This window comes from Aegilops tauschii, chromosome 6, assembly GCF_002575655.3.
Source record: "Aegilops tauschii subsp. strangulata cultivar AL8/78 chromosome 6, Aet v6.0, whole genome shotgun sequence".
In the NCBI taxonomy this organism is placed as follows: domain Eukaryota; kingdom Viridiplantae; phylum Streptophyta; class Magnoliopsida; order Poales; family Poaceae; genus Aegilops; species Aegilops tauschii.
Genome location: NC_053040.3, coordinates 417,826,761 through 417,838,691, shown reverse-complemented (window position 1 = coordinate 417,838,691; position 11,931 = coordinate 417,826,761). Strand labels below are relative to the sequence as shown.

Here is an 11,931-nt window from a genome sequence, read left to right as displayed (position 1 = left end):
ATCCCCAATGATTTCTAGGTCGTGTGGGAAGGACCCCCTATCGCCGTCACTCACTAGGCGACGGTTCCAAATGCCGTCGCAGAAAGGGGTCAAAAACCGTTTGTATAGCACCGACGCGTACCAGTACTAGTACATCTGTCTATTAACCATATTCTTACATCAAACTAATGTTCTTGTGTATCCCTCATCAATCACTTATGATGAGACAGTCAGGACAGTGGACTACTATGAGAAAAGATCCTCATTTAAAGAATGCAGCGTCAGCCTCCCCACATGATTCTCAAGAAACAATAAGGCTGGATGAAGATAGTGAACGTAGCTCTGTAGTTAATTACCACATTTCCCCTACACCAGCATCGCAGGTGCTTGCTCTAACTTGGCAACGTGATATGTGGTTGCATGTTGCATATAGTGTCTAGATTGTAATTCTTCCAATCTGGTTAAATTACATGTGCTAATTCTGCTTAGTTTATACATTATACATGTTAATGTGACATGCCTTCCTGTTTTTAGTACATAGTACATCTGTCTATTAAGCACGTCCTTACATAAAACTATTATTATTTTTGTATCCCGCATCAATCAATATGACGAGACACCTTTAGTATATGCAGTGCGATATTAGTTGCATCTTTCATATGATTTATAGCATGCGCTGCTTCTAATTTGTTGAAACGCCATTTATGATGGGACGCTTTTAACTTGGCAGAGTCATATTGGTTGCATCTTTCACGTGGTGTCTAGCTTGCATTGCTTCTTATTTGTTGAAATGGCTTCTGCTTAGTTTACACAAACAGTTGTGAATATGCCATGTTGTCCTGTTTTTCGTACATATTCCATCCTAGTATCATGTGTTTGCCTTACATAAAAGTAGTGATTGTCAGTATCATGCACGAATGAGTTCTAAAGAGTGAATTTTATTGCTTTTTCTTATCAGTTTTACTTGACAATTCAAAATCAATAAAGCGGAAGAAAATTAGTAAGGCAGCGGATAAAGATGCTCCTTCCAAACGGAGGGCCTCTACAAACTCTACTCCTCCACCCCCCAAGATGATTTGCAAGACAACGCATGCATATACACTCAACGTAGTTGTGTTGATGATGAGCAAGTCTCCCCTAGTGCACCATCACACGTGCTCCCTCTAACTTGGCACTGTTATATATGGTTGCATGTTATGTATGATGTCTAGCTTGTATTGCTTCTAATTTTGTTGAATTCCATCTGCTTACTTTACACATTATACTTGTGAATAAGACACGTGTTCCTGTTTCTAGAACATACAATATCTGTCTATCACACCATGTTCTTACATCAAAGTACCACTGTTGTGTAACCTACAACAATCACTTATCATAAGACACGTTTGACTTGGGAGTGTGATATAGGTTACATCTCGCATTCTTTTATAGCTTGTACTACTTCTAATTTGTTGAAATGGCACTTATGATGAGACCGTTTTAACTTGGTAGAGTGATATTCGTTGCATCTTTCATATGGTGTCTAGCTTTCATTGCTTCTAATTTGTTGAAATGTCTTCTGCTTAGTTTACACATCATAGCTGTGAATATGCAATGCTATCCTTTTTTGTTACACATTAAATCGTCCTATCATGCGGTCGCCTTACATTAAAGTAGTGCTCATCAGCATCCTGCATCAATGAGTTCTGAAAAGCGAATTTTTATTCATTTTTCTTGTGGGTTTGACTTGACAAGGTAATAAAACGAAGAAAGAGGAAGGAAAAAAAATAAGGCAGGGACTGATGGCGGTCTTCCGGCGAAACCGGCATCCCAAGTGCTTTCTCTAGCTTGGCAGTTTGATATTGTCTTGCATGTTGCATACGGTGTCTAGCTTGCATTGCTTATTATTTGTTGAAATGGCTTCTGCTTAGTTTACACAAACAATTGTGAATATGCCATGCCGTCCTGTTTTTCGTACATATTCCATCCTGGTATCATGTGTTTGCCTTACATCTCGCATTCTTTTCTAGCTTGTACTACTTCTAATTTGTTGAAATGGCACTTATGATGAGATAGTTTTAACTTGGTAGAGTGATATTCGTTGCATCTTTCATATGGTGTCTAGCTTTCATTGCTTCTAGTTTGTTGAAATGCTTTCTGCTTAGTTTACACATCATAAGTTGTGAACATGCAATGCTATGAATATGCAATGGCACTAATGACGAGAGACCTTTAACTTGGTAGTGTGATGTTGTTTGCATCTTGCATATGATTTATTTATTGTACTGCTTCACATTTTTTTAAATGCCAATTATGACGAGACACTGTTAACTTGGGAGAGCGATATTTGTAGCATCTTTCATATGGTGTCTTCTGCTTAGTTTACACATCATAGTTCTGATTATCACATGTCGTCCTGTTTTTCGTACATTAATCATCCTCCTATCATGTGGTTGTCTAACATCAAAGTTCAGTTCGTCTGTATCACGCATCAATTTGTTCTGAAGAACTAAATTGTTATTCCTTTTTCATGTCGGCTTGACTTAACATGACACAGAGAAAGAGGAAGGAACACAGAATAACAGGGGATGGTGTTAGTACTAAGGACACACGGAAAAGGAGTGGAAGAATCCTGCAGATTCTGCTGGTACTGATGGTGCAATAGAAGGTCAAAGTCTAGTGGAAAATTGTACAAATGGGGTATCCCGTGCTACACGAGCTGCAGAACAACAAACAAAAACCAATAGCTGCCACCAAACAAGCAGAGACATCCCTAGTTGTTGCAACACCTTCCACGGTTCCACCAGCTGCACGAGTTACTTGTTCGGCAACTCAGCTAGCAGCACGTTACCAAGCTCCCTTGCCACTTGACACTACTTCCGAAGAACTCTTGACACAAAACGAGTTGGCAAGATCAGATGAACTTTGCGAGCTTCAATAGCAAGAAGGTAGTTGCTGGAGTCAAGTTACAGTTGCATGCTTTTTTATATGTAGTCTCACAGTTTTATGTACACTAACACTTCCTATGTTCGTTGTTGGACTAGCACCTAGGCGCAAGAGGAAACAAACATCAGGGATAATGCTCGATAGGTTAACTAAATCTAGAGGAGGAAGAATGGAGATCCGTTTTGAGGCAGGTTAAAGGCCACGTGATGCTACAGAGTCAGCCAAGTTAGAGCATCTCCAGCCGCGCCCCCAACAAGGCCCCCAGGCGATTTTTTGGCCGCCGGCGCAGAAAAATCGGCCCAGTTGCGCCCCCGAAGGCCCTTTTTTCGCCGGCTCGGGCCGAAATTGGTGCCGGCGGACCTAGGCCGAACCCGGCGTGCTGGGGGGCGCTTGGGGGCGCCGGCCGAATCGTTTTTGGCGCGAAAATTGGCGGGCCCTCCATGGCAGCGACTCGGGCTCTTCTTGTCGCTTCGTCGTCCTCATCGTCTCGGTTCCCGCGGGGGAATCAATGCCAAAGCTGCCGCACGCTGCCGCGCCGGTTAGCCTCCATTGATGCCTCACGGGCGGCGCAGTGAAGGCGGGGCGACGAGCGTCCCTCGCCTGCCACGCGTACACACGGCGGCCACGCGGGCGTTGCGTATATAAGTCGCCCCCTCCCGCACCGGTGAGCCATGCATAGACCTCGCTCTCCACCGCCGACGCTCCCGTTCCTCCCTCTTTTCTCGCCATTTCCAGTTCACCCAATGGCCGAGCGCTACCCAGGCGATGGCGCGGCGGCGAACGGCTTCGGCCGCCGCCACCTTCACGAGGACGAAGCCCGGCTTCTCTATGAGGCCGAGTACCCGGTCCCGCCGGACATGCGAGTGCCCGGGGCATGGAGGATAAGCGCCGGCGGGGTCCCGGTGCCACCGCCGCCCACCGGGGTGGCGCGTCGTGCGGAGATCGCCCGTATCCGTGCCTCTCTGCCGCAGGAGGCGAGAGAAGGGCCGAGGTACCCCCCGGCAGCTCGCTGTGGGAGCCGTACTTCCGTTGTCGCCACGCCGAGCAGCTCGAGGCCACCAACGGTGTCGTCCCCTCCGGGAGGCTCAACGCCGACGGGCGCCGCCGATGGTGGGGCATGCCCGGCAGCACGCTGGAGGCCGTCCTCGAGTACATCAGGGCGGCAACACGCCGAGGCTGGAGTACCCCGCTCCCCCACCTTCTCCCTCCGGCGTGGAAGCTCATGGACGCCGAGAGGCATGGACCAGGCGTCCTCCTCCTCCCTCCTCCCCGTCAAGCTGGAGCCCCAGGACGGGCCGATCAGCCGTTGCACCCGCAGCTGCGGCGTCCGCATTGCCGAGTCCTCCCCCACCTCTGCCTGGCTCGTCAGGCCAAAGGTGGAGTCCGGCCTCCCCGCGGAGTACGAGGCCATAGCCCGGTCCGGCTTCTCCGACGAGGCCGCCCTAAAGTGGGTGCGGGACAACTATCTCCGTGACGAGATGGTCCGGCAGCACCGGACCCTGCAGGAGATAGCCGCCCGCCAGCGTGGGCGTGAGGACGAGAACGGTGTGGTGATCCTCGACAGCGACGAGGACGAGGACGCCCCCGGACTGTCCAACCCGTCGCGCCTCGGCGACCATGGGCAGGGGAGCAGCAGGGATGGCGGCCGCGGAGGAGGCGACGATGACGACGACGGCGGAGACTACATGTAGTTCTACAGGCTCCTCGGCATGTAGAGCTTCAGGGCGGTGGGCGGCGAGGAACGGCGAGGGCGACGACGGGTCTAGTAGTGTTTTTTTCTTCTTTTGTAAAATATTTGATGAACTTGCCGAAGTTTGGTTAAATTTGGGCCTTGTTTGTGCGAATTTGGGGCTGGATTTTGTTTTAAAAAAAACGTGGGCGCGGCGACTGGGGAGCATCACGCCCCGAGCACGCGGTTTAGCGCTGGTACGCCCCCAGGCGGCGATTTTTAGCGCCTCCTGGGGGGCCAACGGCTGGAGATGCTCTTAGTATTAGAGGCAGCGGTTGCCGTTAGGTGTCATGTACGTATCCTCCCAACATGGATTCAGTACAGGAATGACAAAGACGAAACCCAGTTCCACACCTTCCTCGACCATTAATCTGTAAGTATGGTTATGTATGGAAACTAGTAATATCGTCTTGCTCTGTTCCATACTTTCTAGGTTGCTGATAATGAGACTCCCATAATTTTTAACAAATGAGGTTCAAGTTGGATAGCCAAGATGATGCAACCAGACAAGCTTGCGCCCATTTTTCAAGTCTGCTCTGCAACAGTATCGGTATAACTTGAGGAAAACTCACTTTGAAGGCAAGGCTAACATTGAACTTGCCCAAACATCTCCAGTGGAAAATATATCGGATGAAGGCTGGAGAGGCCTCGTTAAACACTGGTCTGATCCAAAGTATTAGGTACGTTATATGTATGTGATCATATCACTCCTATTTGTGCATGTGCCTCACAAATCTATCTTCTTGTAGGTGAACTGTTCAAAGAACAAGGTCAACCGTATGAAAGTCGAATTCCAACAGACGACAGGATCTCGTAGCTATATTGCACACTGCGAGGCTCTTGTAATTAGCTGTTGTTTCACTCTTTTCTCTATACCATATTATCATATCTATATTGACTTGTTCCAAATGCAGAGGAAAGCCCGCAAGGACCAAAAAGTACCTGAACCAAATGCTGTGGAAATCTTCAAGGACTGTCGCACCAGCAAGACGAAGGGCATGACTACACCAGTCAAAGCCGATGTTGTAAGTCCTTAATCCTCATGCCTTTCAACTACTACTTACTCTAACTTGTGCATTGAACTGCATGGTTTGCAGCCAATGTCTATTACTCTTTTCAATTTTATACAAAATTGTCTTAGCGTATCGTTGCACCTTACAAGGTTTAAAAGAGAGGAGTGATGTTCCCTTGATCTTGATCTGTAATCTAGTTCCGTGCTGGACTTGCCCACACAATGTTACAATTGCCTGTTTGTCTGTTCTCAGTTGTTTTGTGATATGAATGATGTCATACTATGCTTACCGTATTATAAACTTTGTCTCTTTATCCTTAGTTGTCAATAAAATGTGAAGAAATAGACAATATATTAGCCATGGTACATGGTCATATGTTTGGAATCTGGTTTTATTATGTACTTTGTAGTAAAATACAACTAATATTTCACATCGGTTCACCAGAATAAGTTCTGTATATAGACCAAAGATATTTTGTTTGGTTTTGCTGCCTCCTTAATATCTTCTGTTCTGGTACTACTAATGTAAAAAAACTCAACTTTTTCAGCAAGCTATGGAAAAAATGGTGGAACCGCCACCTTCTGAAGGTGACGAAGCAACTATAACCGCAATGTCACCTCTTGCTGCAGTGGGTCGGTACCTATCCACTAACAGCGCCAAAAGCACGTTCCTGCGTAATACTTGGTTGGTTGTTAAGGAAATCTCGTCCAAAATGCCTAATGATCAAGATATGCAAGCTCAAAACAATGTTATATCTGCGCTCCAGACACAAGTCCATTCCCTAACAGAGACCCTTTGTGAAACAAGGACAACCATTGTTCGATGTCGTCAAGATATGCATGGTTTTGAAACCAGATTATCAGAAATTTGCTATGTTGTTCAGGAGCCTAGGAGAAATGAAGGCGAAGGCTATGGTGCTCCATCGGACAATACAGCATGAAAATGTAACAGTTAGGTCAAATGAACTGAGCTTCTGGTGGTGCATTTATCTGCCAGACTGTTAACTTTTATGCCAACCTTCCTTTTGTTTTATGGTTGTAATTTGTTTTGTTATGATACAAAATTTGTTCTTAACGTGCAGCCACCGGCTGAAGAAAACAACAAGCCATTTTTGTATAGTGTAGGGTGTTCCCTATATTTGCACTGGTGGCGAACTTTGATGCCCAGTGGATGTAATCTGTGCAATTGCCTTAATAGCCTAGCGTTAGTTTCGGGCTTATTTATTTCCTAGACTTCTTTTTCCCTAGTTTGTTAGTGGCCGCAACAACCATTGGGCCATATATAGACCATGGTAACCTTGACCCTGCTACAGGCCGTAGGATCCATGGGCCTCCTATGGGCCGTCGGATAAATGGTCCTCCAACGGGCCATAGAATCGGTGGGCCTCGGGCCGTTGGATAAATGGGTGCACATGGGCCGTAAACGGGCCTAACTGGTATCGGGCCAGCACGGTAACGGGGCGTTAACAGGCCGGAAGACGTCAAAGCCTTAATTCTGTCACATGCATAACAGGTCGTTAATGGGCCAGAATATAGGAGGGGCTGGAAATGGCGCAACGGGTTAACAGGCCACAAACGGGCCGATTCTAGCCACGGGCCGAATTTGGCCCATTAGGGGAACATGCCAGTAACGGGATGGAAGTAATCGAGGTACAAAGAAATTTACTGTTCATTATGGGCTAGAGTCACCGTGGGCCACTAAAGGGCCTAAAGATACGAAAGGCCTCATATGGGCAGAAAGACGTTGTGGGCCATACATGGGCCGAAAGTGAAACGGACTGGTGTTATATTCGACGGCCCACATGACACTGTTGTGCTGATTTCGGGAAGGCCCTAACGGGCCGTGAGTTATCGGGCCGTAAAATGGGCTATTTGCGAACAGACCGTTAACAGACTTTTCATGGGCCGACCCGCTAACTTTTGACCAAGGCAAACGGGCCGGCCTTTGTAAGCTAAATGGGCTAGTGGTGGGCTGTCACACATGTCGACATATCATAGGTGCCTATTTGACCCAATGACGAGCTGACACGTGTTTCCTTCGGGCAATGAGAATTTTACACGTGGAAAAACGCCATTGGTCCAGGCTGTTAACGGGTTATCGGATCCAAAACCAGACCTGATAGCTTACCGGTGACCCGTTACAGTGGATGCCACGTGTCGATCACCCTTGACAAAGGCACTTCTATGACGCGCGATTTATCGTGATGGAAGTGGGCACTTCCGTAATGATACACTACTAGGAAATAGCGTATAGGTAGACGCTTACTAGTAGCGCGCTATATTAACCCACGCTACTGCTAATTACTAATAGCGCCTGCCAAAAAAACACACGCTATTAGTATATATCCCAAGTAGACAAAACATAGTAATAGCGCAGATTATAAAACCAGCGCTACTACTAAGTGAATAGCGAAAGTGCAGGTGAGAGACCCACGCTACTACGAGCGTGTCCACCGCCGCACCATCCACTCCCACCCCACCAAACTCTCTCGCGAAACCTAAAAAAACTCTCTCTCACCAATCTCACCCCACCCCTCGGTCGAGCTACTCTCCCCCACGATCTCCTCGCCGCCGCCGCTGCCTCCCACGCCGGCACGCTCGTCGCCGCTGCCACCGCCCACACCGGCACGCTCGTCGTCGCCGCCGTCGTCTCGGGATCTACCTCCTCATCGGCTTCCTCTCCCCCATGGTCGACCCCAAGCTCGACCCGTCCGTGGCCCATGACGGGCACGCCCTCCCCAACCGCAGATCTGGCGAGTTCAAGCACTTCGTCAGGAGGCTCCCGGAGTTCAAGTTCTGGTATGCATGCTCCCGCCGTCCCCAGATCGGCCCCTCCCTCTCCCTCGCCATCTGCCCAAATATTCTTTTTTTATATCAGAGTAGAAAGTTTCTACTCAGAGAGCGCATTACATTCAGATATCATCAGAGGTCGTAAGCTATGCGGGACATCTAAGATCATCCCTTGGTCGCCTGTGCTCCTGGTCAGCGCAGCCAAACCTTGTGCCAAGACATTGCTCTGCCTCTTCACACATCGAACGCTGCAGACAGCGAAAGCAGTCATTGCCTTCTTAATGTCCACAATTAGGCCATAGCATGGGGATCGAGTTGGGGCTTGAGAGGACAATTCTGTTGTGATATTTTTGTTATCCATCTCAAGAGCCACCTCTCCATTAAAGTACTTGGCCATTGTCTGAAGGCCGATGAGGGCAGCTCGTGCTTCAGCCTCTTCCACGCTACGAGACAGAGGTAGCTTTTTGCATATTGACACCAACACTCGCCCTCTGTAATCTGGTGCGCCATTACGCCTGTATCTAGTTTAGTACAAAAACACTACGCCTGTAGCCGATCTAAAAAGCAGCAGCTTGGCAAGAATGTGGGAAAGGAAATAAATTAGAATTTTTGATTTCAAGGTCGGGTACATAACATCATAAGATTGTTCGGGAACCAAAATCTGAGATTATGCATAGCTAGATATATGAATCAAAGGCTTGATCTACATCTATAAGTTCACTGTATGACCACACTAGACGCAATATTTCAGACCACCATGAAACCTGAAGTAATTTTCTTCAGCTTAAAACTGATGTTAAATTGCAGAAGTACATTATACATTGTCAGTAAGCTCGTGGATCTCAGCTGAAATCTCCCTGTCATCCCTTGCATCCTCCTGATCGCAATCCCAGCTGAAATCTCTTTGTCAATCATGACCAGCTAATTATTTATTTATTATTTATTATACTAGTTCTGGTATGCATGATAGTGCTTGACATATCGAGGGAACAAATTTGTGCGTCATTCACAAAGCATCCAACTCCACATATTTGGGCTTGAGTTGGTACCCTTTAAAGGTCAAAAATATGTCCGTTAATTAGTTTGTCCAAGAGTGGTGAAATTTTGTTCCATTCTACTTTAGCTACTTGGTGCCTTTGTTCTTCCGCGCTGCCTTACTGCCTATTCATGGATGGTCTACACACCTTGGCATGCTTGCTTGCACATCATTCATGTAACTCTAGGCACACCAAAATACAAATAGTTCTATCAGAAAAACTTTCATCTATAGTCACCAGGGAATTTTTGTGCGTCGAATTTGGAGCAAACTTCTAAATTCATAGCGTAGGCCTTTTGAATTCAACTTTGCTGTTTCTTGCTTAGATTAAATCATTGTTTTGGATAGTAAATCTACCCGTACTTTCTCGTCAATTCACGTGCCATTGTAGACATGCTATAGGATGTTCAGCTGTTCTTGCTTTTGTCAGTACTATGAATTTCTCCGGTCGATACTCTAAAGTCATGCGCAAAATGGATAGATTTGAAGCAAACTTTTGAATTCATAGCATAACCATTTATTTATTTTTGCTGAATTAGAACTGTAAACTCAGCATGCATATAGAAATGCTACATCATGCTATTGGGCTGACTTTATACAAAAACCTGTTGCAAGTGCATGGAAAATGTGGCACTTGCCATTCAGAATTCTGACACTTCTTAGTGTAGCATTGTAGCTTTATTTTTACATGATCAAACTACCTTCTGTATGCAGTATGCAGCCACACTATGTTATATATCTTTAGTAGTAAATGTATCATCTTAAGAGTGTTGTGAAGCTAGATTATTTTGTAGCTCATTTTTTAGGCTTTCTCCGTGGTTAATATAAATTATGCAAAGCAATGTTTACTTTGAGTGTAACTCTAGTGCCATTCTAATTATTCAATGTACATCGATGGTGCTACTGGACTTGTGCTAGTTAGAGGGGAGAAAGCTAAGAACCTTGGCCTTTAAGTTCTTGCAAGGATCAGAGGATATGCTGATGCTACTCAGGTAAATCTTACATGCCTCGTCGTGGGCACATGGGTGATCGACGTGGACTACTGCGGCCTGGTGGGCGTCGTGCTATTCAACCACTCGGAGGCAGACTTCATCGTGAAGCCCGGCGACCGCGCCGCACAGATGATTGTCCAGGTCATTGCGACGCCGGAGGTCGCCGAGGTGGAGGACCTCGACGCCACCGTCCGGCGGGAGGGAGTGCTCGGATCCACCGACGTTTGAACTCCTAGCCTTGGTAGATACATCTAGAGAAGTGTTCTAGTTGTTTGCATCTGATGTTTAATGGGATCTCGAGTTGAGATGTTGAATGCTGTATCCATGAATGCTGCAAGTGCTAAGATGGTTCTGTGAACTTAGTTTATTTGCACTGGACGTGTCTTGATTTCCATCCATGAATACTGCATCTGACTTCAAAAAAAAATCTAGTTAGTTAGTTGTAGCGTGGGGGTAAAATGTGGCGCTACTAGTACTTGGCTAGTAGTAGCATAGGTGTAAATGGGGCGCTACTAGTATTTAGATATCAGTAGAGTAGGTGTGGAATAGTGATAACGTGGGTGGCACCGCGCTACTACTAACTTTTTTAGCTGTAGCACGGGGTAAAAAACACGCTACTGCTAAAAGTTGGCTGTAGCGTCGTAGTAGTAGCGCGGGAACCCATGCTACTGGTATGCAAAAAACCTATGGTACTGGTAGTGTTTTTCCTAGTAGTGATAATTTTGGTAGTGTCATGGAACATTTCTATGACAGCACAGGTATGACTATCTTGATTCTGTCATCAAATCGTCATGGATGTACATGCATGAAAAAAACGTGACCTACTGTGACAAACATGTATCACCACAGAAGTGTATTTTTTTGTAGTGAAACTAACCCGGACTGATGTTGTTTTCAGCAGAACTACCGTGGTGTTGTTTCTTGTGCAGAAATAAAAGTTCTCCAAATGCAACGAAACTTTTTGACAATTTTTTTGGAAGAAAAGAGAACTAGAAGCTTCGTGGGAGGGCCAAAAGAGCCATGAGGGCCCCACAAGACACCGGGGCGCGCCAGGGGGGCCTGGATCGTCCTGGTGGGTTGGGGTCACCTCGAGGCCCATCTTAGCGTGAGACCGATGCCAAAAATCCTATAAATACAAAAAACCCATAAATAACCCTAGATCAGAAGTTCCGCCACCGCAAGCCTATGTAGCCACGAAAAACCAATCCGGACCCTGTTCCGGCACCCTGCCGGAGGGGGAAATCATCACCGGAGTCCATCTTCATCATCCCGGCGGCCACCATGATGAGGAGGGAGTAGTCTACCCTCGGGGCTAAGGGTTTGTACCAGTAGCTATCTGTTTAATTTCTCTCTCTCTCGTGTTCTTGATTTGGCATGATCTTGATGTATCGCGAGCTTTGTTAATATAGTTGGATCATATTGTGTTTCCCCCTCTCTATCTTGTTTTGATGAATTGACTTTTCCCTTT

At 46.6% G+C, this 11,931-nt stretch overlaps 1 long non-coding RNA gene across 1 annotated transcript; it reads left to right on the top strand.

Moving 5' to 3' along the window:
- Positions 1–8,104: 8,104 nt before the first annotated feature.
- Positions 8,105–10,836, top strand: LOC109746217 (uncharacterized). The gene is made up of 2 exons (XR_012188040.1): positions 8,105–8,444; positions 10,394–10,836. It is a non-coding gene; the product is annotated as an uncharacterized lncRNA (long non-coding RNA).
- Positions 10,837–11,931: the final 1,095 nt, after the last annotated feature.